Source organism: Hermetia illucens, chromosome 3 (assembly GCF_905115235.1).
Source record: "Hermetia illucens chromosome 3, iHerIll2.2.curated.20191125, whole genome shotgun sequence".
Lineage (NCBI taxonomy): Eukaryota > Metazoa > Arthropoda > Insecta > Diptera > Stratiomyidae > Hermetia > Hermetia illucens.
The window spans coordinates 98,967,594-98,994,203 of NC_051851.1; the positions used below are offsets into that span (position 1 = coordinate 98,967,594).

Consider the following 26,610-nt stretch of genomic DNA (forward strand, 5'->3'; position numbering starts at 1 on the left):
ATTAAGTGACCCGCCCACCGTAATATATTGAACCGGATTTTATCCACAATCCGAGGGTCATAGTATCGCTCATTTCGTCGTTATGTACGCTACGGATGGCTGCCAACAACCGTGGGCGGATTTCATCGTCGTACCCCTTATCGGTTGTGATAGGAGAAATTATCAACGGTCTCAAAGTTGTAGGCTCCTATATTTATCCTTCCCGTTTGACCAGTACGGTTTGATGTGGTTGGTTGGTTGGTTTTTGGTGCTAGCGTTGCCACCATATACTTTGTCTTGCCTTCATTGATGTGCAGCCCAATAATGTCCGCCGCCTGCTCGATCTGGATGAAGGCAGTTTGTACGTCTCGTATGCAATATGTTTGCGATAAATCATGCACTGCTTGTATGCCTCTGGTGAGCATGATGCCGAACGTGGGAGGGCCACGGCATACCTCTAGGTCGCTTATAGCCAGGTGGGGACCTCAATCATGTTCTATGCCACCCCGGTTTGGAGAGAGGCGTTGCGGAATCAGTTCACACTAACGAAGTGCGTAGATTCTACAGGACAGCCCTGAGAGTATGCTCTGCCTTCAGGACTGTCTCAGTTGATGCAGCATTCGTCATCTCTGGAATGATGCCGATTGATATCTTGGCAGGTGAGATGGCGAATATATACAGTACGAAGCCAATCTCTTCCCTATTAGATGAAGAACGCTGAGAGGGAGGGATCCATAAATAGAAGGCAAGAGCGGTGGGAATGCTCGGGAAAGGGTTGGTGGACTCACAGGCTCATTCCTGTCATCAAGAAGTAGTTGGAGAGACGACACGGTGAGATTAATTTTAATCTCACCCAGAGTCTCGGGGACATAGAGGATATCGCCAATACCTGCACAAGTTTAAATTGGAGACCTCACCCGACTATCCAAATTGCGACGGAGTCCCAGAGGACCCAGATCATGTATTCTTCCACTGTTCGAGATTTGTGGAAGAAAGGAGGAATTTAAAGGAGACTCTAGGAGAGGTCCTGGTACCAGAAAATCTGGTGCCAAAAATGCTAGCACATGAAGAAAATTGGGATGCGGTCAACTCCGTGATCGCATCTATCCAAACCAAACTGCGAAAAGCAAAGGAGAGGAGAAAAGTGCGGTTGCATGCGCTGCGTATAGAAGAAAGGTTATTAAGCTAGAATGAGATGATTCCGCCTCGTGATGTAATACCTTAGGGTGGTTCAGCGGGGCAGGAAGTATCGGCTGTGTCCAGACCAGTGTCTTCTGAAGATGGCACTTCCTCAAAAAAAAAGACAAACAGATGGGCAGACATCGAACCGATTTTAATAAGGTTTTGCTTTGCAAAAAACTAAATGCTAAATGGTTTTGAAGAAAAAGTCCTAGAAAAAATTATGGAGTTATTTCAAATGGAGACAGACGACAGTCAGGTAATACGATTAAAGCTTAGGCTGGAAACTGCCTGCAGTACTACAAAAAAGTCGAAATACCGGAAGCTGGCGCTCCAGGTATAAAGCTTTTGTGTTCGTCTTATGTGAGAAACTTCCTACGCACATTTTTCTGTTCGTATGTGGCTAAAAACCCAAAATATTCCTTCATATTTTTTTCAAACTATAAGACATACGTACATATTACAGACGTAGATATTATGCTCACGCTAAACAGACAAACATTACCTTTTGCCGAATGCATGCATATAAATTGATCGTACATCTATTCCCAATTTACTTCGTCCATACTGCTTGTTCAGTGCACAAATATATCTATCTCAATTAGGCACTACCACAAAACTTCATTTACATATACATATAAAAACAGACATATGTCTGGCTGGGGTGATTGATATTGATATATAAATGATTAGAAAACTGAAACGAAATGTTTCCCTGCGATCCCTCATTCATGTGAGCTCACTTTAATGTGGTATTGACGAATTGATATGTTATGATGACCTCATACATGTTTTAGAATACATAAAATTCACATAAAATGTAGAAGTTTCACCTTTTATGACGTTGTTAATAATAGTTGGATTTCCTTCAAACTTCCCAAAGTTGTGTTCCGCCTTGTACCTATGCCAAATTTTGTATTTCCAGCGTGAACTTAAGTGGGGCTTCCAGCTAAATTTTTAAAATATGCTAATATACTATTATTAACCAGTCGTTCTTTAAACTTAACACAAAGTGGCGCAACTTGCTGTATGTAAAGCGATCCACAGACCACTCGCTCTAACAAAATTTCGTGATAATCGTTCCCGAATAAATCGGGTATGACTGACAGACAAATTTTTCAAAACTTGGTAGGATTATTCCTTATATTATAACTTAAATTACTGCGATTGGAGGATGAACATAAGCGGAGTTTTTACAGCCAATTAGTTGTAATATAGCACTATTATTAACTTTGTTTGAACAGATATCACTATGGAGGGTAGTTCGGATCCTAAGCACCGTATAGTGGTAGCTTCGTGACTTTTTTCCAGGTTTTTCGGTAGAGTAGGTTCTGAGAATTGGTCCCCAAAAGAAATTATCACTTTTCAGCCCCCGTTTTCTGCAGTAAATGTCTGAACAGGGATCAGCTTTGGAAATTACTAATCGGGACCATTTACTTTATACCCCTAACACATGATACATGACCACAGCTGAGTCGACTGGTATCCAACGTCAAATTATGATACAAATCCCACTGCCACCATTGAGATTTGAACAGCGACCTTCCGTACGACAGCCTTGCGCTCTAACCACTCAGCTATCCGGAGACCCAAAATCTAATAAAATAGGTTAATCAGCGTTATAACGTGTATCATGCAATCAAAGATCAGGTGCGTTCTATTAGAGCAACGTACTTTAAAGTCAAAGAGGATACAAAAGCAGTTGAGTACAGAATAGAGCCGATTAACCGAAAATGTGATGGTTGCAGTAGCAACACGCACGATGCTAAAGACAGCAATAACCGACAAATTGATCCTAGTATGCGCGCAATCTCCCCATCGAAAGACTAAACAGAAAAAACAAGTCGGGAAACCGCAAGCTAAACGCTTCAGGTATGAAAGGTTTTGTGTATTTCTTTTATAAAGAGATTTGAATGTGCATTTATCCCACTAGTATTTAGCACATAATATATGGATATATTTTGTGAAAATATCCACTTGACATTCATAGCCTTGAATTTCCACAGAAGCGACAGCTTTGGCCTAGTATAACTTTGTTAGTAGTAGTGCGTTTTTTACCAAATTTGACAGGATCATGTCCTATGAAGTAGTCTATATTGTTGCAAAATTTCGTGATTCTAGGGTGAACTTAACGGGGGCTTTCCTGTTAATTACTAAAAATTACGGTAATGTACTATTATCAACTTTATTTCAAAACGGATACTTCACTAACTACGTTGAGTGGAAACGTCTCATCCATAAAACGAACACAAAAAGGCGACCTGTTGCTAGAGGTTAAAGCAGGTGAAGACGAAGGTGAATAACTACGGAAAAGGATCTAAGCGTCTCTAGGCGATAAAGCGGTGGTCAAAATGAGCAAGGATTCGGGGGTGATCGAGTGTAACAACTTTCATGAAGTCACCATAAAGTCCGAGATCTGCGTAGCATTCTAGTCTCAATTAGGATTATTGACAATGAGCGAGGCCAATGTGTTAAGGCTTAGGAGAGCATACGGTGACACACAGATATCATTAATAAGCCTTCTTATGAAGTAGTGAAAAAACGTGATACTTCTGGGTATGTAACAGAATCCAGTATAAAATGCGAAACAGAAAAAAAATACGCTGGATAACTAACGAATTTGATGCGGAAATGTTTAAGGAGGTATTTCTTTATTTTATTGTCGGAAAGGGCAAAAGAAAAAGTTTTAGATGAGGAGTTTCATATGCAATATAAAAATGCGAGAAAAAAATTGCAAGTAACTATGGTGAGGAGCAAAATCGAGCATTACAAGCAGGTATGTGCCGAAGTTGATTGAATGATGTCATCTCGAAAAGCGATCCCCACCGATTACTTGTCCCAAGTTATTGCAGAATATAGTGAGCACCCTCTCCCGTCTTCCGGCAGTGCCTGTAAGCTCCGAAAGTTTCGGCATGGTGAACGAGAAAGAAGCTCACTGAACATAAGACTCGAAAGCTGGATGGTATCCCGAATATCGCCTTGAAAGTGGCAGCCAGAGTATGTTTGACTAAGTTCTTATGGCATACTTTAGAGAAGGAGTATTCTCCAAACAATGGGAGCTAGAAAAGCTGATACTCATTCCGAAGTGAGGAAAACCATTGGGTGACTCCACCTTATATCGATCGATATGCCTTGTCAATACCATTGGCATTGTATTGCAGAAAGGGGATTCGTAAGGCGAGATTAACTGTCGACGCAATCAGAATGGGAGGCGGGTTTCGCACAGACTGTAATAGATGAAGGTAAATGCTGTGCAGTGGTAATATTAGATGTGAAGAGTGCGTTCAACTGTGGAAAATGGGAAAACATCATCGAGCCACTAGTCAAAATACAGGCCCCAAAATACATTGTACGCAGTGTTGTCGAACTTCGCCTGGCGAGAGAGCTGTACTGCGATTTTGACGTTGCATTGAAAATATTCCCGACAATTTATGGTGTGACACAGGGCTCTGTCCTAGGTCTTTTGCAACGGCTAATTATGCACGCTTTCCAAACAGCGTCACAACCATACAATAGTAGCAAAATGCCTAGAAAAGATTCGAGATTTTTGCAAACGAAGCGTATCGGAGGTCAATTCTTGGTTAAAAAATGCTTGTTGAAAATAAAATATAAGATGAGGAAAGAAACAAACGTAAAAATTAAAGTTGGTGAACAACCAGCGCTTAAATACTTGGAAGTAATGATTGACACATGAAACACATAGAGTGTGCAGCAACGACTTTGAAAATGCTGCATAACATTGGTGGGACAAGACAAAGTCGAAGTTTTCTTTTGCCAAGAGTACTCAGTTCTGTGATACTCTATGTAGCTCCCGTATGGGCAACTGCGCTGGAAAATAAACTAAACTGTGAAAAACTAGGAGTGGTTTATTGCGCTTAGCACTTCGGACATGCCGTGTTTACTGGACAACATCAGGAGAAACAGCATGCGCACTAGCAGCAATGTTCTTCATAGATATCTTAGTAAACCAAGGTCAGCATCTCCACGATAAAACGTAATATATGCAGCCGGGGAGTCTACCCTATTTCGACGTAGGCTGGCATGGCGGGAATCGCAAATGGGAAAAGAGATGGGAAGAGTCACAAAGTGGTTGTTGGACATACTGCATCATTCCGGAAATTCGGAGATGGACTGAACGAAACCACGGGTAATTAAATCACCTCCATGTCTGCTCAAGAATTGTGCAGCTGGCTGGTTATCGTGCATACCTACATCAATTTGGGCATGACTATTCGCCATAGTGTCTCAGATGTGTTAATATGGCTAAAAATGTGGTGTGTTGTGAGCAGTCCCGCAGGGAGATTAGAAGGAGAAGAGAGTGGCTTTAGTGAGTAAGAATCTCATATAACTTTCCGCCTTCCAATGTTGAAAACAAGAACTGACGGACACAGAGATAGCAAACCGGCTTTAGTAAGGTTTGTATATCAGAAAATGTTCATATTATCTTTTAAACAAATTCCATAATCAAAAATTGTTTTCTTGGAATGAAAGTTCCACAGGATACCAAGAAAAAATGTCAGGTCCTTGTCGACATTGCGGTGAGGTTCCCGATACGTTCTTTTCCTCTTTTTGCTGGGATTGAATGTCGAAAAATCGCCTTTCATTTTGCTGTCACATATTTCTTTTCAATGATCACGAATTTTGGAGGCGGTCATATTTGACAAGCACCAAATTTGTAAGGGCATATCTCGACGACAGCTTCGGTGTACGTCAGTAGTGCGGTCTTCGCGATTACTACATACGGCTGAGTTGACTGGTATTCGACATCAATCATGATACAAATCATTTCGCTACCAGTGAGATTTGACCTCCTGTTTCGGCAGCCTAGCGCTTTACTATCATCTACGCCATCCGGATATTTAATTTAACATAGATTTGCTGATAATGGTAGAATTTTGAAAAAAATATCACCTGTGGGACTGTAACATTTTAAGATTCTAGGGCGAACTAAAGGTGGGTTTCTAGTCCGCTCATGAAAAAGTAGAAACATCATTTTTTCAAATTTTTGGATTGAGTTGCTTTAAGAACGGTTCCTTGATTCAAGGTTGCATTGATTGCTCGGGCAGGTGATGACAAAACACAGTCTTGGCGACCGTAACGATAATTATGAGAGGTTTGTGAATTTCTGTCGCTTCCACAGTCTAGTCATTGGTGGCAGACTGTTCTAGCATAGAACTTGAAATATCGTCAGTGGAGTTTCAACTGACCGACAATGAGCAATAACATTAACCGCATGGCGATCGGCAGTTCTCTTCTGGATGTGCGTAACTCTTCATAGGGCAAGTTCCACCTTGACCGAGGTTCGAAAGTAATTAGACAGCAAGTGCCTTGAATAATTCGAAAGAGAATATTGATGAGGCACTACTCACATTTGGTTTTTACTTAATACTTCAACTATTTACTCCGTTGGGAAGCATGGGGCGTCTACGCTGTTTCTTCTTTCTTATTATTACTTCTTATTCCACTTTATTTTTAACTGCAGTTTCGCTATGATCATATTTAATACTATGTAGGTGGTAAGCACAAAGTTGAACATACATATTCATGAGGCCCAGGATTTGAATATCTGGTAATGAGATTAGCAGGCTGACGCTCAACCGTCATATCGTTTTACTTAAGAATGCGATAGAAATTTTTCACATTAGTTTTACCTTGAAACCTGCATAGACTGATAAGGAGGTGATTGTGTTGTCATTTACACTTGCATAATACCGTCGTGATTCGAAAATTTTTATTATTAAAATGTATGTGTTGATCACAGGTCACGAAAAAGAAACTTTTCAACATTTTCCAAACATTCATTTCTTTCCTTATTTCTGAGTTTCCCGGTTGATTCATGCTTCTACGTTTATATTTAATAGTTGACTAATTTTGTGCGGTTTCTCCTTCATTGAAGCACTGAGTGCTGTTTGATTTTAAATCAAATATTTATATTACCTGTTTAGTTAGTCAGTTTGTCATTCTATAAGCCCTGGTATTCCATTACCAGCAGAGAAATAAGTAATTGAAGAACTGGGTACTAATATCCCATATCTTTATGTATCTAAGATACCAGGAACTGACATATTATCAAGAATTGTGGCATTTAACAATTATCTTTTTTTGCAGCCATTTATGTATAATTACCGATGTGGTGCAAGATCCGAGGTAAGGGCAATCTCTTGGTGATGTTTCGCGTAAGTGGATTTGCTCTAAGCCCGCATTCACCAGAGTATTCTCACTGCATCACTTCACTAACTTGGATCACTAACTGCATCGACACACGGTTTGAGAGGTGCGAAGATCTATGGCTGCGTTACGCAGAACGCTGACAATAACCAAATTTCGGCTCTTACTCTTATTGGCAAAACCGTTGATGAAAAGCGCGCGACCTGAATCAAGCTTAGATTAGAACTGAATGAATGGCGACGAAATCTTGAAGGCATTGAATGTAAATTTCAGCCGCTTTAAGATTTGTAATCCATTGCCATTTCTCGTAACAATCGAATGTAATATGTGACTATGTTGTTTTTTGCATGTTACATAAGAAGTTAAGAATTACAAATTATTGAAGACGAGGCTTCTTCTCACTAGAGTACACACGCAGACAATCCATCTTCGCGATCGCGGCATTGCACAGTCGAAAGAAAGCGTAAATAAATAAGTAATTTGTAAATAGTTTGCCGTAATAGGCGTGCAGAACAGGTGAAAAATTAAAAATTATCATCAATAGACTTAACTCTGCACATTACTAATGTGTGACTAACGGTTGCCGGACGAAGCGAAAATCACTTTTTTTCTTACTAGGGGCCTCTTCGGGCTCTTTTCATAATAGCAAGGATGCTCTTTTACTGCAAGTAGCTAGGTTATCCTTCTTAGAGAAAAAAATCGTCAAAAATAAGACTGAAAGTTTGGGCAATAAAATATATATTTTTATAGGTACAAAAATAGGCATGTTTTCGCTGCGTTATTGTTCAAAATGTGTACTAACAACAATTTTCTCATAACGCAATTATAGTAATAATAATAATCGTTGGCACAACAATCCATATTGGATCAGGGCCTTGAAGTGTGTTAGAGCACTTCATTCAAGACCGTAACGGTACACTAGGAGGCAATGTGGTCAGCATTGCGCTCGCCTGAGATTATTACCCTGATTTGACTCAGGTACTCATTCACAGCTGAGTCGACTGGTATCCGATGCCGATTGACATCTTGGCAGATAAGATGGCGAACATATACAATGCGAAGCCAATCTCTTCCTCATCGCGAACGAAGAAGACTGAGAGGGAGAGATCCATAAATAGATGGCAAGAGGGGTGGGAACGCTCGGGAAAGGGTCGGTGGACTCACAGGCTCATTCTTGCCATCAAGGAGTGGTTGGAGAGACGATACGGCGAGCTTAATTATAATCTCACCCAGTTTCTCACGGGGCATACCTTTACAGGTTTAAATTGGAGACCTGACCCGACTGTCCAAATTGCAATGGAGTCCCAGAGGACCCAGAGCATGTATTCTTCCACTGTCCGAGATTTGTGGAAGAAAGGAGGAATTTAGGAGAGACTCTAGGAGAGGTACTGGTACCAGAAAATCTGGTCCTTTAAGAGAATTAGAATGTGGTCAACTCCATAATCGCATCTATCCAAACCAAACTGCGATAAGCAGAGGAGATGAGAAAAGCGCGGTCTCGTGCGCTGCGTATAGAAGAAAGGTGACTAAGCTAGAATGAGCTGACTCCGCCCCGTGATGTAATACCTTATGGTGGTTCGGCGGGGCAGGACGGGAGTCGGGGGTGGTTTTAGTGGGTAAACATCCCATACGCTGGTGTGTCCGCACCAGTGTCTTTTGAAGATTTCCACCTCCTCAAAAAAAAATACAGACGGGCAGACAGACAGTAAACCGGTTTTAATAAGGTTTTGTGTTCACACAAAACCTTAAAAAGGTGTTGAATATGGCTCTTGATACTTTGCTTTGCACATTCATTGGCGGGCAATAAGTGTGTTTCTGGGCACAATCACAGGTTGCAGCATTGATTCGCATATGGAACATAATCGACAGACATATGAACAGGCAGATAAACGATGAACCCCACAAAACCTTAAAAGGAACTAGAACAGTCATCACTTGTTATAAAATGTCAACAATTCGTTAGTTGATATAAAAATATGTGAAGTCAGCTTGTCAGTCTACTTAAAATCATTGTCCCTTCACTGTAAGGCCCTGAATGTTCCTCCTTAGCATCCAACAATAGTCTGTCATCGTTGCTATGGTCCGATTTCCTCGATATTTCCCTTGTTCTTTGCTTACACGGTAGACACTAGATTGAATTCAGATCTAGGCAATTGCTATTCCCCGTTATTTAAAAAGCTTATAAAAAAATAAATAAAGAAAACTCCTCTCCTTTCAGGATATAAAATAAGTCTTTTAATAAAAAAAGTCGATAAAAGTCGATAAAAGATGCCATGGAGTGGATTCATACTGGAACCTTTAGTGTCACTACAATAAACTAAATTTTCTTCTTGGGTGAAGTAAGACAAGAAATTCTTTTCACGATATCTAAACAAACTAGAAGACATTGAAAGTAGTAATAAATTTTTACTTTTCTCACCAAATCATTTGTCCTTTGGGAGAACAATTTTAGTCTAGGGTCATTTTCCAAGTCAGAGCTTGGGTCCTAGCTGACTAAGTCTGATATCTCTCCTAACGGAGCAGGGGCCATTAGCTAGGGGATATTTGGGACAAAAGATAGTACGCAGCTTATATGTGGTATGTTATGCGTAGATAAAAACTTGCGCCTTTACCTGATGCTGCATTCGGTTCCTTGCACTCCATTATAATATTAACTTAGAAAATTAGCTTGCTTTCTTCCTACTTCCTTAAAGTAAAGGTTCATTCGGAAAATCCGTTTCATATCTCGCAAGATCGCATGGCAAATTGCATTTTATGAAAAATTCCGACGTCCTAGAAGTCTCCAGTACACCAAATTACATATGAATCAGAAATTAAGCAAACAGCTTTTTAGTTGCAGAACAGTGTAATGGATAGCATCTCGTTGAAACTGCTAATTATGGGGTGGTTTGATGTTTAGGCACGGCGGTAACCAGGGGCATCTACATCTACAGGACAAGTATTGCCAGAAAGCTAGGTGGGGGATAAAAATCTGCCAAAGGCTTAAAGTTGCAAAATACGTAAAATTTGCATACTAAGAGGTACTTTGACAATTCGCATTTATATCTTTCACGTAAACAGAGTGTTCTAAAAAACTTGTCTGGCAGGCGAATCTACATGCAATTCTTAGCAAAAAATATTGAGTAATTTTTTCGATTTCTTAACCCTTTAGCTACCACAGGCACTTCAATTTCTAGCTAAAATAATAATAACTTGAAAACTAAGATAGCTGAGGCATTGGAATAAACGTTGAATCGCAGCTGGGACTTCACTCAAGAATGCAAATGTTTGTTTGTGAAAATGGCCCCGCTGAGGTTCAGAATCAATTCCAAAGAGCGTGTATACAAGTTTTAAAAATGGCATTCCCACCCATTATTCATCTCTAGCAATTCCAAAAATCCTATCTCAAATCAATAATATGATTGCGCCCCCGATATGCGCTAACATTTCGTTACTACAACTACAGTCACCCGCGGATTCGCCCTCCTGGTATTGGTTTTGGTAATCGTGTGTGTCTCATTGCTAAGATGGAGGGCTTTGGGTGTGCGATCCAGGACAGCATAGTCGCAACCCGTGCTTACAGAAAGCTCATATTGAATGCATTCGGCATTAAAGAGGTTGGTCCATCTCCCATGGCTGGATTGTGATAGGGATGATATAACGTGGTAACGTCAGCGCCAACAGAGAAACAACGAACAACATCGAGTCGCACTGGTCAAACGAAAACAATAAGACAGGAGACTACAACTTTGAAACTGTTGAAAATTTCTTCCATCTTGAGTCGAAAATCACAACCGTTAATAACTATGACGATGAAATTCGCACACGGTTGTTGGCCGCCAACAAAGTCTACTTCAACTTACAAAAACTATTCCGCTCGAAACGTCTCATCAAATGGAAGAATGTTTCGCCACTACATGAGGATGGACAATTCCATAGCTTACATAACGACGAAATCTATGAGCGATTTCACGACCGTCTGGTTGTCGATAACATCCGGCTAAACGGGCTGCGGTGGGCGGGTTACTTAATCCTCATGGATGAGGATGATCCAGCTCGGAATGTCTATAAGGGCAATATCTATGGTAGGAAAAGAAGACGAGGGAGATCCTGCTTCTGTGTTCCCTGAAGCTCAGTTTGGCATCAAATGTAATCCCCAGCTATTTGGAAGCCGACTTTGAGACGATCGTATATCCACCGAATTTCACTTTTTCTGCCCTCCACCGCGTAGACATCCGCATCTTCTAGGCACTTTACTGGAAGAACTAACGAAGATGGGTACCAGTGCATTCCGTCATCTTCTCCGTTGTATCCAACAGAAAAATTGGGCGATATGATGTTTCAACTGCAGTTGTCTTATTGCGTGGAGAATATTACTTCTTTTAGGCGCGCCTCGAAGATGTTAGCGAAAAGGTGGGGGGTTGTCTTCAGTCACTCTCACTCCACTAACTTTAAAACTCCGTTAGGGATATCATCCAAACTTGGGACTTTGTTGGTGTCGATCCTATGAAGTATTTCCCGTAGCTCCTCCTTCGTTACTTCAAGTGTAGCGACGGGTGCAACATAGCAACTATATTTGCAGTTTCTTTTCACTTTTCCTCTAATAATTTGATTTTCTAGATGTTCTCTAGAACTCTATTTCCTGAAAGATTTGTTCTCCGCGGACCCATAGTGCTGTTTGGCTTGTTTAGTTTTTGACCTTGTCGCCGTCGATGGCAGTAGTTGCGATTGATTTGTATCAATCTCATCTACGATTTGCGTTGAGGGCTCTCTTTTACTCTAGGCGCCTAATGATGCTGAATCGTGCCGATGGTCCACACTCTCCTTCTTTTGTACAGTTTGCAATTTGGGTTATCTTCATAGTCCTTGATGATGTGGCCTTCCGCTTCGGATCTCGTACAATGCTTCCGCGTGTCATTCGTAACCCTGGCTATTCTTATTTTTTCTGCTGGCTACAGTTTTGCTCAATCATAAGCATTTCTTACCAACGCTGACTCTTGTAGTCCGATAAGGTCGAGCTGTTTTTCCAAGGCCTCACGAACCTCTCCCATTATACTGATCTTCTCTATATCCTGGCAGACTATACTGATTTCCAAACTGTTAACCCTTAAGTTGGCTTACTCTCCAAAGGATTTTCCAATTTGACACAAGAATTTATCCGAGATCACATCATTGGAGTTTTTGAGTTCCAGCAGATTTCTTGACTGTCTAATTCGATTAACAATATATCTCAATTGTTCGTTTTGAGAATGATGGGATCCTAAGTCCGCATCAACTTAATGCAGGACCGGACCAAATGGGGAGCAACTTACTCTCTCTTTCCTGGTCCACGGACCCCTCGCTTAGGGCTTGCACCCAAACTTTTAAAAGAAGTCAAGCGACGACGGCTTTACGGTTTCTTACCAGGGCAGAGGCAAATCGTCAGACGCTGCCTCACCTCTGTCCTGGGAGCAGCGTGACCGTAGCGGCTCGCAAATGTTGAATGCTCCTTTATATAATTTGTAGAACACGACATGCTTTTTTTAAAAGTTTGGTGTAAGCCCTAAGCGAGGGGTCCGTGGACTAGGAAAGAGAGAGTAAGCTGCTCCCCATTTGGTCCGGTCCTGCATTAAGTTGATGCGGACTTAGGACCCCATCATTCTCAAAACGAATATTTCAGCTCTGGCCAAGCTCTGGTCAATAAGGCGGATTTGCGCTCAATATAATTCGTAGGCATGTCGACATAAAACCCCATCCCATTCATCACAGGGTTTCATGGAACATCCTCTCTAGTTTTTGAATATTCCACCTTTACACTTCTTAGTTTTAAATACTGAATGGCTTTCTTACTGAATTTGTATATAGACGTTCCACAATGTCTAGAAATTCAAAATTATAAGGAAAATAAATTTTTAAAATTAATGAGATCAGCCTGTCAGACTGTGCGAAAGTCACAGGACATCAAGGGAAGCCCTGAGGGATTTAGGTACAATACCTGTAGCTGACAATATTATGGGAACTACAACCACCCGCTCGAGACGCCAAATTTCTTTGATTTGCCGAGCCAATGGCTCATAGTTCACTTTCTTCTCCACGTATTTCCGTTCAATGTTGCTATTTTTTCGGCAGCCCTATTGTGCATGTTGTTGTTTGCAAGAACTTACTTTACCCGTCTATTGACAGATTCTAAATTCGTATTACTCCACTGTATCACTCCGAAATTATGTAGCAGGACGTACTTGCCTAGATTTCATTTTTCCCGAGCAACTCTGTTTTCAGGACAAGACCCAGAAGCTGTTCAAATTCCCCGAGCAACTTAGATTTAGCATACAATTTTCATTCAAATTTTCAGACGAATTTCAGGTTGAAAGCGGAGTCCGCCACGGTCATATCTTGTCATTGATATTATTTCTTCTTGTTATCTGTGACGTTCTTCATGCTTCACTGTATGGATGAAGTGGAGGAGAATGGACTATGAAATTTTTCTCGATCAGCTTGATTATGCTTATGGCATCTATTTGTCCTCACCGGGTCCGCAACCTGGAATGAAAATAAACACCAACGAAACCAAGATTGTTAGTTTAAACTCCCTATCTGCATTAGTGGGCAGAGCATGGAAGACGTTAGTCAATTTTTATATCTGGGAAGCATGGTGGGAGTAGAAGAGGTAAAGTGGCCTACAATGTCACTCTAAGGGTCCCAGTCTTCGTAAACACCTGCCTGCGTCGAATAATCGGAGCACGCTGGCCTGATACTATATCAAGCTATTAACATAGTATGCTGATCCCAAATCCAGGTAAAGGAGGAGGAGGAGGGTTTTAGGCAACGTATTTTGTACTATCCTCAGTAAAACAAAAATAAAATGCATAGATTAGGGAAAGAGATAAATAGAGTATAGTTGGAGTTATTCCACTATACTAAATCCTACCTGATCGCTTTTGGTGGCAGGTTTCGCGGCAGGCCAACCAAGAAAATGCATACAATGTCATTGCAAACATGATGATCGGATTGAGTCACAAGCCTCGGAGAAATGCTAGAGTGTCCACCTTAGTCGACGGGGCAGGACGGGCCCCATCCCTGTCGAGAAATGGGCAAGGATTGTTGACGCATGGACGGCGTCAGGACGTAAGCAAGTTAGTCCGAACAACACGAACAAAACAAATACATGTGTGCACGCTAAATGTTGGTACCCTAACTGGAAAGATCGGGGAGTTCACAAGAGCCCTTCGGAAAGACGCATTGATACCTGCGCTCTGCAAGAAACCCGATGGTGTGGTGCCAAAAGCTGCGACATTAAACGCGAACGCGGTAAAAATGGCTATAAACTCCTCAATTTGGTAGCCCACACAGTCAATATGGTGTTGACGTTGCTATCTCAGAAGGTTTCCGGGATGTCATTAAAGAAGTCGAACGATTTGATGATCGTTTGATGAAGCTCACCATTATATCAGCTGATAGCACTATTCATTTCTTCGCCGCGTACGCATCACACACAGGTCGACCTGATGCCGAGGAAGATGCCTTCTGGCAATTACTCGATGAAAAGACTTGTCACGTGCTTGCTGACGACTATATTATCATTGCCGGCAACCTTAATGGTCATGTGGGTGAAAAGGCAGGCAATAACAAGTGCCATGGGGGAAAGGGGTAAGTAACGCGTAATGAGAGTGACGAGTGTATAATCGATTTGGTGGACACCCATGATCTTGTACTTATGAATACATGGTTTATCAAACGATTGCCTCGTTTTCCTACATTTTATGGTGGGATCGACTATATTCTCATAAGACGCCGACATTTTACCAACGTCATTGATTGCAAAGCCGTTCCCTATGAGACCATCGCACCTCAACATCGGCCATTGATTGCCGTCCTGGCAACACCGGCCAATTGGCAAATTTATAAGAACTGGACACTCGGGATGATGAGAGACACCTGTATCGACTTGCTAAAAGCCATAACGAACGTACACAGGATATCGAACACTTCTGCTGTGTTAATGACAAGAACGGTACCTTGCTTACCAACCGTCAAGCCGCAACGGATAGATGGCGAGAATACTGTGTGCAGATTTCAACTGAAGAATTTGGTCATCCTCCACATGCACAATCATTGCCGTCATTTCGACCAATTCACCTCAGAGGTGCGGTGAAGAAGACGTTGGCCAAACCAAAACCAAGTGGCCGAGGAGAACTTCCATAGTGGTGGCACCGGGAGACACTGTACTCACTTTGGCTTGCCGGCCGTGATGCAGTAGGCGAATGCTCCAAAAGCCTAATCAGGGCGATCAGACCCTAGTGTGCACGGGGACTCATCTGAAGTGGCAAATTGGTCACGAAACCTCAAAAGGGGTATACTGGCACCATCTGAACCGAGATAGCCCCTGGAATCTCATACTTCGGGTGAACTCCCATTGTATGTGAATACAGCTCGGTTTTTGTAGTTGGCCCTCTAGTGCGATCTTCATGGGGGTTGTTGGTTATGCTCAAGCGAGAAGAAACATTCGGGGCTCGGCGTGGTGTTGCGTTTCAACACGGGTGCCGTACTCCTTAGTTCGGTAGAGATTTAGGTAGGTCTTGCATCCACCAGTATGAATTCTAAGCCATGCGCTTGGTATAGACTGCTACCATTGTTGCTTGTCTCAGCGGGGCTCCGATTGTGGTCACAAAATCAATCCGTGTCTCAAGACTACCGTGGGATTAAGTCGTCCAGACAGGTGTTCACGTTAAACTCTCAAGGACTCACTGTCAAATCGTTGAAATAATCGTGAATCAAGCCGGATGTCAAAAACTACGGAACTACTGATGCATGCTGAGCGGTTACTCATGGAGAAATACCGCGAGAAGCATCACCCTCTTTACATTGCATTTCTGGATTTAGAGAAAGCGTTTGACCGTGTGCCACATGAACTCATCCGGTATGCTTTACGACAATACTTCGTGCTAGAAGAACTCGTGCGCTGGGTGTAATTGCTCTGCCACGATCCGAAAAGTAAAGTTCAAAGTATGGTGGGTGTATCAAAACCGCTTCGTTTCTCTGTTGGTGTTCATCAAGAAAGCGTCCTCTCACCACTCCTCTTTGTTTTTGTTATGGATACCGTCACTCGGAATATCCAACGTCCAGCGCCCAACACACTGCTTTATGCAAATTATGTTTTCCTAGCATCACACAGTAAAAATGATCTCGAGCAACTTGGCCAAATATGGAATGATTGCCTCATGCAACACGGTCTCAGATTGAATCTGAGCAAAACTGAATTTTTGACGACCGATCCCTATGAAACAGGTACAACCACTGTCAGTGGCAGTGATCTGCCCAGAACTGAGCGATTTAGATACCTCGGGTTAAGCCTATCAGCCAATGGAGAAATGTGTTATGAAATTGCTTGTCGCATTAACGTAACCTGGATGAAGTGGCGTTCCACAAATGGTGTTCTTTGTGATCGACGTATTAACGAACGTCTCAAATCTAAAATTTTCCGCAATGTCGTCCGCCCTGAGTGTTGGCCGCCTACAAACAACAACGAACGGCGTCTTGCGGAAATGAAGACGAAGATGTTGCGCTGGACTAGTGGCGTGACATGGTTTGATCACACATACGAAATGAAGATATCCGCAATTGTTATGGGGTTGCACCGATCGTGGAAAAATTGGGAGTGAGGCGTCTTCGATGGTATGGTCATGTAATTTGTGCTAATAAGAATTCACTTGCCAAGATTGATTTGAACATCGAAGTCGAAGGTAAACAACCAAAAGGCAGGCCCAAACAACGGTGGCTTGATACGTTAGATGGAGATTTAAATGCCTAGCGATTGCACCCAGATCAGGCATTAGATAGAGCTAAATGGTGAAACCGATCACGACGAGCCGACCCTGGTTGTGAACGGGACAAAGGCTAAAGACAAAGAAGGAGAAGAAAGAAGAAGAACTTGGTCGTTGCTCAAGGCTGTCACCCGTATGCTATGTGATCAGAAGGCGGAAATGGGAATGAATAGATCACATATGAAGGAGGGTCGACAATTGAAATTTGTCAAGAAGGCAATAGAGGAGTAGTGCGGACATCTTTGGAAGTCCTGGGAGAGCTGAAGCGAATTTCATCGAACAGCGCAGATGTGGTAGACGCACTATTCCGTGCCAAGGTGTAAAAGATAACCATCAATGTGTTTGATACTCCACATGACCATGTTTTAATAAAAAAAAATTTACAGCCCGCTTTCATTATATCGGATTAAATAGGTGCGATAGATGATAAACATGTCTTTATGCAGGCATTTAATAAAAAAACTATAGGGGGCAATTTGCTGCGGAGGAAGTACAATTTGGTCAATTGAATGAAATCTTTCAGGTGTGCAGGCCAGGATGTGGGAGCACTGTTGCCAAAGAAGATGCAACAGATTGGTTCGACGGAGGTCTAGCTTTATTTTGGTGCAAGTAGTGCAACCTATTCACTGTTAAGTATTTTCTTAAATACAAAGTTGCGAGGATTCGCTCAGCCAGTCGGGTCGCTGAAGTCGCATGAAGTTGTCATGAAAATGTAAATGTGGTTTAGAAGTATAGCGTACCGTCTTTGGGCAATTTAGAGATCTGTGGTAAATCAACGAAATCGGCTTGGTTAATTGTAGCCTATGCGAGGAAAAGGTCAAAATATTCACCATTTTGAATTTCAAGATGAAAATAATTCGGAAAAACTTGTTTAATTAGGAATTAGTACACTCTCCGCCTTTGGGCGTATTCTTAGATTAGTTACGGAACGGTTTGAACGGACTGCACAATAAACTTAATATATTAACTTGAGAGTTGAGGAATACTTCTCGACGAATTCCAGATTAAAACATGTATAGTTCAACGCTGCCACCGAATACTCTCTCTAATACATTGCTTAGGATTGCTAATAAGATATTTTTTTAGTAGCTCGTCTGGTGTAGATTAGCCACTTCTACCAACCGTAAACTTGCTCCTGGGGGAGTAGAGTGGTTTTTAGGTTGTTGCTTAATGTGTCAACCCATCATTGTTTCCCCATTTGTGTACCTGAATGGACAACTGGCGTCAGCCGCTGCTTACTGGTTTTGAATACCGCACGGCAAGCCGTAGAGGCTGATAGGGCAAACGATCGTTGATGTGTTGTTTGCAAAGGACTCCAGTTACGGAGCAATAATTTAGTCAGATATGTTAGGTTTGAGAAGAATTTCATGGCAGAGTTTGCTATGGCGAGAGAAGATCGATCTGAAATACTTATATCACATCTAGGCAGATCACTATCCTGATATATTGGTTTAAGGGAGTGGGGGGTGTGTCGGATTTGCGGAATCGATTGTTTTTATGGCATCAATTGTATCTAGATATAGTGTAAAATATATGGACAAAGTGATTTTTTGATATTCGAAGTCGTTCGGAAATTATAGTGTCCAAATTATGTTGGAATGACTTCGCTAAAAAGACAAGAATTGAAACCAAGGTTGTACATGTGTTTCTTGAAAAAACCTAAGGTTTATGGATTAGGTATAGCAGATTAATGGTCAGTTAAGATTTTATGGCTAAAAATCGCATTCTATTTTTTAAATGCGTTTTTCTCGAAACCGCATGTTGAAAATCGGCTGTCACCACAGACCACATCTATCCAATGAAATTCTTTGAAATTTGCAGGACTTATTTAGAACATATTTCTACGGTCCGCAAACTAGGATAATTCCGATTCATTCAGTAAAAAAGCGTAAAAAACACCAAAATTAAAAAAAAAAGTTTAACGAATCACCAAAAATTTAGTTTTTAATATTTTTTAATAATCCTAGTTGGCGAACTGTAGTTAAGTCTGTACGTTAAAATGCCGTTTACTTTTTTTCTTTAAGATGATTACAGCGCCCTCTAGCGTGGCAGCAGAAAAACACCTTTTTTGGAGATGGGTATAAATTGCTCAGTATTTCAATAACGAACTATGCGATCGGGCTGGAAAAAATACTATGAACGCTCAAGATATCAATAAATCTATGGTGAAAAATTCGTATTCATATCTTTATCCGGTTCTTTACAAAAAAATTCTAAAGAAAGGCAAAAAACGGCTTTCACACGCGATGACCCCCTTAATAGAAGCATATCATCACAAACTCTGTTTTCTCCAGATTTGTCCGTATTTTAGGCGATTAATACTAATTCGGGCGTTTAGTTTACGTTTTGTTATGCGATGCTAGAAAAAGATCGCTTAAAGCTAAGGATTTGCCAAAGCTGTTTTGAATGACGATAATTTCAACGATGTACGAAATATGCTTATCTAGGATGGGATAATAGCCTAATTGGACGGCAGTTTGAACTTTCCAGCGAGCAGAATTTTCCTTCATTTATGAAGCTAGAGTGTCAAATTCCAGATCTCCGCTCCAATATGCTCAGGTCGTATTACTTTTCATAATGTTTTCCTTTTAATAGCTCCTTTTTCTTTTGTTGCTTTATATGCTTACGTATCAAATTTTGATTAGATGGTTCTTGTTTTTGTTTTCGTGGTACTGGGTACATCTGTTTTTTGCAATGTTCGGATCACTCGTAATAACCATCGTTATCGTTTGCAGGTATGTTTTAATCTGCGTGTAGTATAGTTGTGATTTGAAAATGTTTTCCTTGGCATAGATAGCAAAGAAGTGGAACGTTTGCGTTTGCGTTTGACAGCGGAATCAATCGACAATTTGAATGACATTATTGAAATCCTTAGTCATGGAAGTGCCGACACTGTACTGAATACGTTGGGTACATTATTATTTGATACCCATTGTTTCCGAAATTGTGCTTTATGTCGTAAATGCTGGTATCAATCTTTGAAGTTTCCTAGCATAGACATCGCTGTGTTTCTTCAGCAGAGCGTTTGCAGTTCGCCAGGAAATTACTAAAGGTGAATCTGTAGATTTGCATGGTTTAGACTATTTTACTTATGTCCTAAGCCTGCTAGAAAGGGAGAGGCTTGGGCCACCATAGCCTGAAGGGTTATGAATTACCTCCAGCTATTAGGAATTCTATGCGTCTTCTGCAGCAGTGAACTAGTGGACACTATGTGAGTTGAAGATTAGGAATTCACTTAAAATAGTTTTTGTTTGGCGTAAAAGACTACTAAAAGGGATAAGAATTTGTAGGTCAGCAAGATTCCGCTATTTGCTAATGAAACATAATTGTATACCGGGCTTAGCGGTAAACACCTACAAATATTGTAGGCGGGCACGCATTGATCTTTGAAATGTTCATACACTTTTTCTAATGAGAAGCTTCAGGCATTCCAGGCTAAATTTTCGAAGGTTAGTCAATGCAATTTGTTCGGATTGAGGAGAGTACTCTTCTCCTCCTTTTGCACCCTGCTATTGGTAGTACAGTGTCACGTGCCAATGGAGTTTTATGGTGCAGAAAATACTAAAATTTTAAAAATATGATAATATACTGTTATTAACTTTATTTGAGTAGATACCACGATGAAGGCTACCCCAGTGCACGATAAGTTTTTTTCGGATCTTTTGGTTGGGTAGTTTCTGAGAAGGGCTTCTAGTAATTGTTCCTTTCGGACTCCTACACTCCTCTCGTTTGGAACTAATGCCTAAAGTAATATTTGATTCGAAAGTACTAATGGGAAACTTCCATTTGACTCCTCACATGGCTATATACGGTGCCTAAAAATTTGCACCTTTCTTTTAGGTATGTGGTATCCCTCCCTAAGTTTAATGTACAGCAAAGTAACTCACCGCATGCATGGGGGTTTACAGTTCCTACCTTCCCAATAAATTGCATGTCAGTTAATACAATTGTTTCAGAGAAAAGTACGTGTGGCAGAGAAACGGACAGGCGGACAGACGGACAGAAGGACAAACGGACAGGCAGACAGCGTATGGATTTTAAGAAGGTTTTGTTCTCAACAAAATATTAAAAAGTAAACAAGTCGGGAAACCGGAAGCTAGACGCTTCAGGTACGAAAAGTTTTGTGTAATTCTTTTATAAAGAGGTTTGAGTGTGCATTTGTCCCATTAGCATGTAGCACGTAAAATATGCATATATTATGTGAAAATAGTCACTTTCAAGTGATATTGACATTCAGAGTCTTGAATTTGCAGAGGAGCGACAGTTTTGACATAGTGTAACTTTGTTAGTAATAGTGCGATTTTCACCAAATTTGGCAGGATCATGCTCCATACTGTAGCCTACATTATTGCATTGATTCTAGGATGAACTTAAGGTGGGTTTTCTTGTCAATTACTAAAAATTATAGTAATATACTATTATTAACTTTATTTGAACAGGTATCGGTATGGAGGATATTTCGGAGCCTAGGCACCATATAGTGGCAGCCCCCTGATTTTTTTCAGATTTTTCGGTTTGGTAGTTCCTGAGAATGGGTTCGTTAAAAAAATGATCACTTTCAATCCCCCGCACTCCCCACCTTTTCAACAGAAGTCAAAACTAAGACCGGCTTCAAAAAGTACTAACAAAGACCTTTAATTTGATACCACACATGACTATATTTGATGAAAATAAAATTTACACCTCCCTTTTGTGCTGATGTATGGGGACCCCCCTTAAATTCGTCGTACAAGGATGTAACTCACTATATGCATGAGCGTTCACAGTTCCCACCTTTCTACCAAATTTGGTGTCAATCGCTATAACCGTCTCCGAGAAAAATGCGTGTGACGGACAGACAGACAGACAGGCAGGCAGACAGACAGATAGACAGACAGACGGACAGACAGACAGACAGTAAACCGATTTTAATAAATGGCGGATCTATTGCTGTACATTTTAAAATCGATTCACATTATTCACACTACCTGTCTGTCTGTTTGTCACCCGCACTTTTCTTCAAAATGGCTACATCGATCCGAAATTTGGTGCACACATGGAAACTATGAAATTCAATACATACCGTGAGTGATACAAATTTTCGTGTACCCTAAATAGGGCCTTCCCATACATGCGAAGGGGAAATGCAAAATTTTTTTTTCACCGAATGTCGCTTGTTAGGTATCAAATGAAAGTTTCGGTTAGTACTTTCCGGTACTGGTATTAATTTTTACATGAGTCAAAATGCAAAAATGTACAGACTTAAAGTGAGACAGGATTCATTTTCACATTTTCTCAATACAGAAATCTTAAGAAAAACGGGATGACACGCTTATGTGAAGTTTAGGCCTCAAAATATGTCCTATTCGATTATTTGCTCAAATAAACTTACTAATGCACATTACCAACTTTTGGAAATCGACTGAAAAGCCACCCTTATGTTCATCTTATATATACGTTTGGTATATATGTATGATTTTTAATTGAAAGCATGTTGGTGCTATCCACGATAGCCATGGATTAACTTATATACCTTTCGACCAGTCTTCATGACAAATAATGATTGTGATTGGTGAAAAACTAAGTTCTGAATATATATATATATACCGCCCAAAAAATCGTACATTGAAAGATCACTAGGCATGCACGGCAGCGGTTAGCCAGTAGAACTACTGAAATATCTGAGGAACCAGACCTGCCATGAGATCCACGATTTGACAATATGCGAATTTGAGCTTTCATGACAAGAGTTGCCGAAATATCTTAACAATCTACTGGACGATACGAATTACATACCTTCGAGCAAAAGCGTCTATTTTCAGAGCTGCTACAGTTCCCAAAAAGCAAGGAATACGACTTGAAGTTGATCTGGTGGCTATATTTTCGCTTATATTGTCGCGCTTTGAAGTTTCAGTAAGAAATGCCTGGTATGGATTGTTCCACTGGCCAATTCAGTTTGCTACCACAGACTAAGCTGCTAGAGCCGCTTTTAGCCCATATTGGTGGAGCTACTCAAGAATCCAATCAACGCAATGCTTTCAAATAGCATCGCTTAGGGAGACGAATATTGTAAAATATGGCAATTTCACACTCACACTCAAAGTGAAAAGGCAAATGTACCATTACATTGACACACTAGTTCCAGTACTCGAAAAAAACCCGCAGTTTTTGTGAATATACACAGGCAGAAGAAAGACACAATACAAGGAGTAAGTTAAATGCACTCGCAGACGATATGCTCCTCCAACAATACGTTAACGTGGTGGTGTAGCCGCTACAAGCTAGAAAGCTAGGGATCTATTAAATCCATCCGCGTCATTCAGCACAAAACCCAAAACCGGAGCGTGTATTATGAAGTTTCACCAAATTCATATCCTCACATGGAAAACTCTATAAGGACATATTCTAATCCTCAATTGAAAGCCAGCACTTAATAGTAACAGCCCAGCACGTTAGAAAATAGAGCACAATAGAGAGAATGCAACAACGGTCAGCCTATCTCAGGTACTATTGCCTAAATCTTGCAGAAAAGCGCGACAGACTCAGCTTTTAAGAGAGATGAGATTTAGGGCTACATCCTGTCTGTACCAGGGAAAGCGGAAGAAGGGGATGTTGGTGTTATTACCAGAATGCAAAAGCGGATTTAGGGGCACCGGACACCGTAAGTCCAGGAACGCAGCGAAACAAGGCAAAGCTTCTTGGGAATAGGACATTGGCGACACCACCATGATGTCAGAACACTGAGAGGATATCTGCAGTGAATATGATTTTAATGTGTTCCACGCCAGGGTCAACCTGCTGTCCTTTACGCTTTCTGCGAAGGATTTGAACAGGCGCAATAAGGTTGATCAAACTAGCAAGAGCGCTCTTAATCAATCTGGTCGCTCCATTGGAACAATAATACGAAGGGGGAAGAGAGTAAAAGAGAAAAAACAGGGCACGTGCGAAAGTTGCAGTTTCATTTCTGATTTCTGTTATGAGATTTGAAGTCTCTTCTAAGGCTTCGAAGGTTTTAAAACTAAGGTTTTCTTCATTGACTCGATTGTAAGATGACTGAGTCATTGGTGGTGGATTGCGAGAAAAACCTGCTATATCAAACATGTTGCAATTGAACAGTGTATTCTTTTCTCTCCGAGCGCAATGCTGACCCCATTGCCTTCTACAGTATACTGTAGTGTACCGTTACGGTCTTGAATGAAGTGCTCTAACACAGTTCAAGGTCCTGATCCAATATGGATTATTGCACTAACGATTATTATTATATATTCTTTTCTCACTGTTTTCCATTACATATAAGACTACGCTTACGTAACTCCTCCATGTTATTAACATAGCATGCTGGTCCCAAATTCAGGTAAAGGAGGAGGGTTTGAGGCAACGTACGTCGTACTATCCTCAGCAAAACAAAAATCAAATACTGTTGTTTGCATCCTCCATCCGAAAAACTGGGACTGGGCCCAGACCAGAAAGCCGGTAGCAAACTGACGCACGAACACATAGAGGCTGCTCGGTAGTTTAAAGGTATGTGACACCGCGAGAATCAGGTACTTCTCCATGATTATACTAACCATTGTGAATTAATGGAGTGTCGAGGGGTAATGAACGGGATTGGTAGAAAATGCCGTGCTACGAATAAACTGGAACTATATATGCTATTATTTGACTCTTGCCTCCTTAAGAAAATATAAAAGGTCATCAGTCATGCAAGGTTCGCTGCTCAAAAAGATTTGTTGAAGATTAAAATACTCATTATACCATTTACACTTAACCCTGCACCGGGCACAAGCCTTAAACTCGAAGATTATGAATTCGTTAGTTTCTCTAACCAAGCAAGTGTTACATTTGTCCAAATCTATGTTTCCAAATCTTTTGAGAAAAACTTTGTTTAATGTGTGATTGGTTTAAAGCCGATTCAGTAATTTCTCTTCGGTGGCTTTAAGCGTACGTGTAGCGCCCGGCTGAATTATGGGTAAAGCAGCCTGAATGTGATATCGCCATCCTCCCACTCTCTTTAGAAGTGCTCCTCAATTGTCTACAGAAAATCGACACGGGAAAATTCGCCTCTGCATACGTTGGACACCATAGAACTTTATATTTAAAAGGGGGGTCAGAAATAAGGGAATGTATTTTTTCCAATAGGTGATGTATGGAGAGTGTCTGTAATGATATCAACCTTCTGCTCACCCATCCTGACAGCCACCTTGATGCCTGAAGCCCGGAAAAAAGTTGAACTGACATCTAAGGAAAACGTGAGAATTGCGTCCCATCCGAACCAACCACCGCATAGGCAGGCCCATCACGCATGAATGCAATATCAGAGACCAGGAACAGAAAACCCCTTGATTTGAGGAATTCCCCCGCCTCGCCATATGTAGCCGCCTCCTGGGTTCTACCACAGGTGCCCCCAAATGATACGAAAGGATAACGTGAATCTTATTAGAGGTTGCGGGAATAACATTCGGAATAATAGTGTTAAATTAACTCCAGAACCACTTATGGATTTAGGGAGACCATTTTTAGCTTCCGGCATCTGAACCACCAAGCAATAGGTTTTAAGATTCTTTCCTTTAATTGAAGAAGTTCTTTGGCTGCCAGGAGGAATCTTCTGAAACGGATGGGCGGCTCCTTGGCCAGAGAAAAAATCTGCTCCAATGGGGTAGTTTTGGTCAGCCACAAGCATCTTCTCAGGATACAAGCAGATATTGGGTTGAGTTTGTTTTCAAAGTATTTTGGTGGGCCCAAAAAAAAACAGTTGAAAAATTAGTCAACATGCTTGCCTTTGCGGCTACAGGAATAATGGAGTTGAAGTGATCGATGACCAAACACGTCCTCGTTATCCCCCTACCTAAAAAGGGGAATGTATTTGACATAGGCTAGGGTAAGATTATTAATTTTAATGAGCAGGGGTACCACCCTGCTTTCTTGATGAATATAGATTGTGATTTGATTGCATTCTCAAAGAACGTGGGCACGCGCGGAGATTTAGCACGAACTCCGGCGAGCGGAGAAGAGACTTCACAGACGGAAAAAGGAAGCCAGGGAGAACCAACAGGTTTGTCAACTCGAAAAGTACAAAAAAAAATCATAAGTCGCCAGGAACCGATGGAATTACAGCCGAATTGGTTAAATATGGAGGCGACCAATTATGCCAAGTGGTTCATCAATTTATGCTCAAGGTACCACGTTGCTGAGTACCATCTATAAGATATTCTCCGCTATCGTGCTAGGCCGGATAGCCCCATACGCCCAGAACATCATTGGCCTATACCAAAGAGGCTTCACTCCAGGCAAATCCGGAATAGATCATATTTTCTCTCTGCGGTAAGCGATGGAAAAACTGTTGGAATATGGATGGATGGTTGCACCATTTATTCATCGACTTTAAGGCCGCCTATGATAGCATAGCCAGGGTAAAACTGTACACCGCCATGAGAGAATTAGGTATCCCGACGAAATTAATAAGATTGACTAGGCTGACCTTGACCAATGTGCGAGGCCAGATAAAAGCAACAGGATCACTCTCAAG

At 41.2% G+C, this 26,610-nt stretch overlaps 1 protein-coding gene across 2 annotated transcripts in view; it reads right to left on the reverse strand.

Annotated features, from left to right (window-relative positions):
- LOC119651771 (adenosine deaminase 2-like) overlaps nt 1-26,610 on the reverse strand; it is a 120,698-nt gene that overhangs the window by 88,018 nt on the left and 6,070 nt on the right. The window contains exon 1 of one of the 2 annotated variants that reach the window (XM_038055523.1): nt 7,285-7,535. The exons of the other annotated variant lie outside the window; for it this stretch is intronic. The gene's annotated coding sequence lies outside the window, so the exon portion shown is untranslated. Of the gene's footprint in view, nt 1-7,284; nt 7,536-26,610 lie in introns of those variants that run through there. 2 annotated transcript variants of the gene reach the window in all.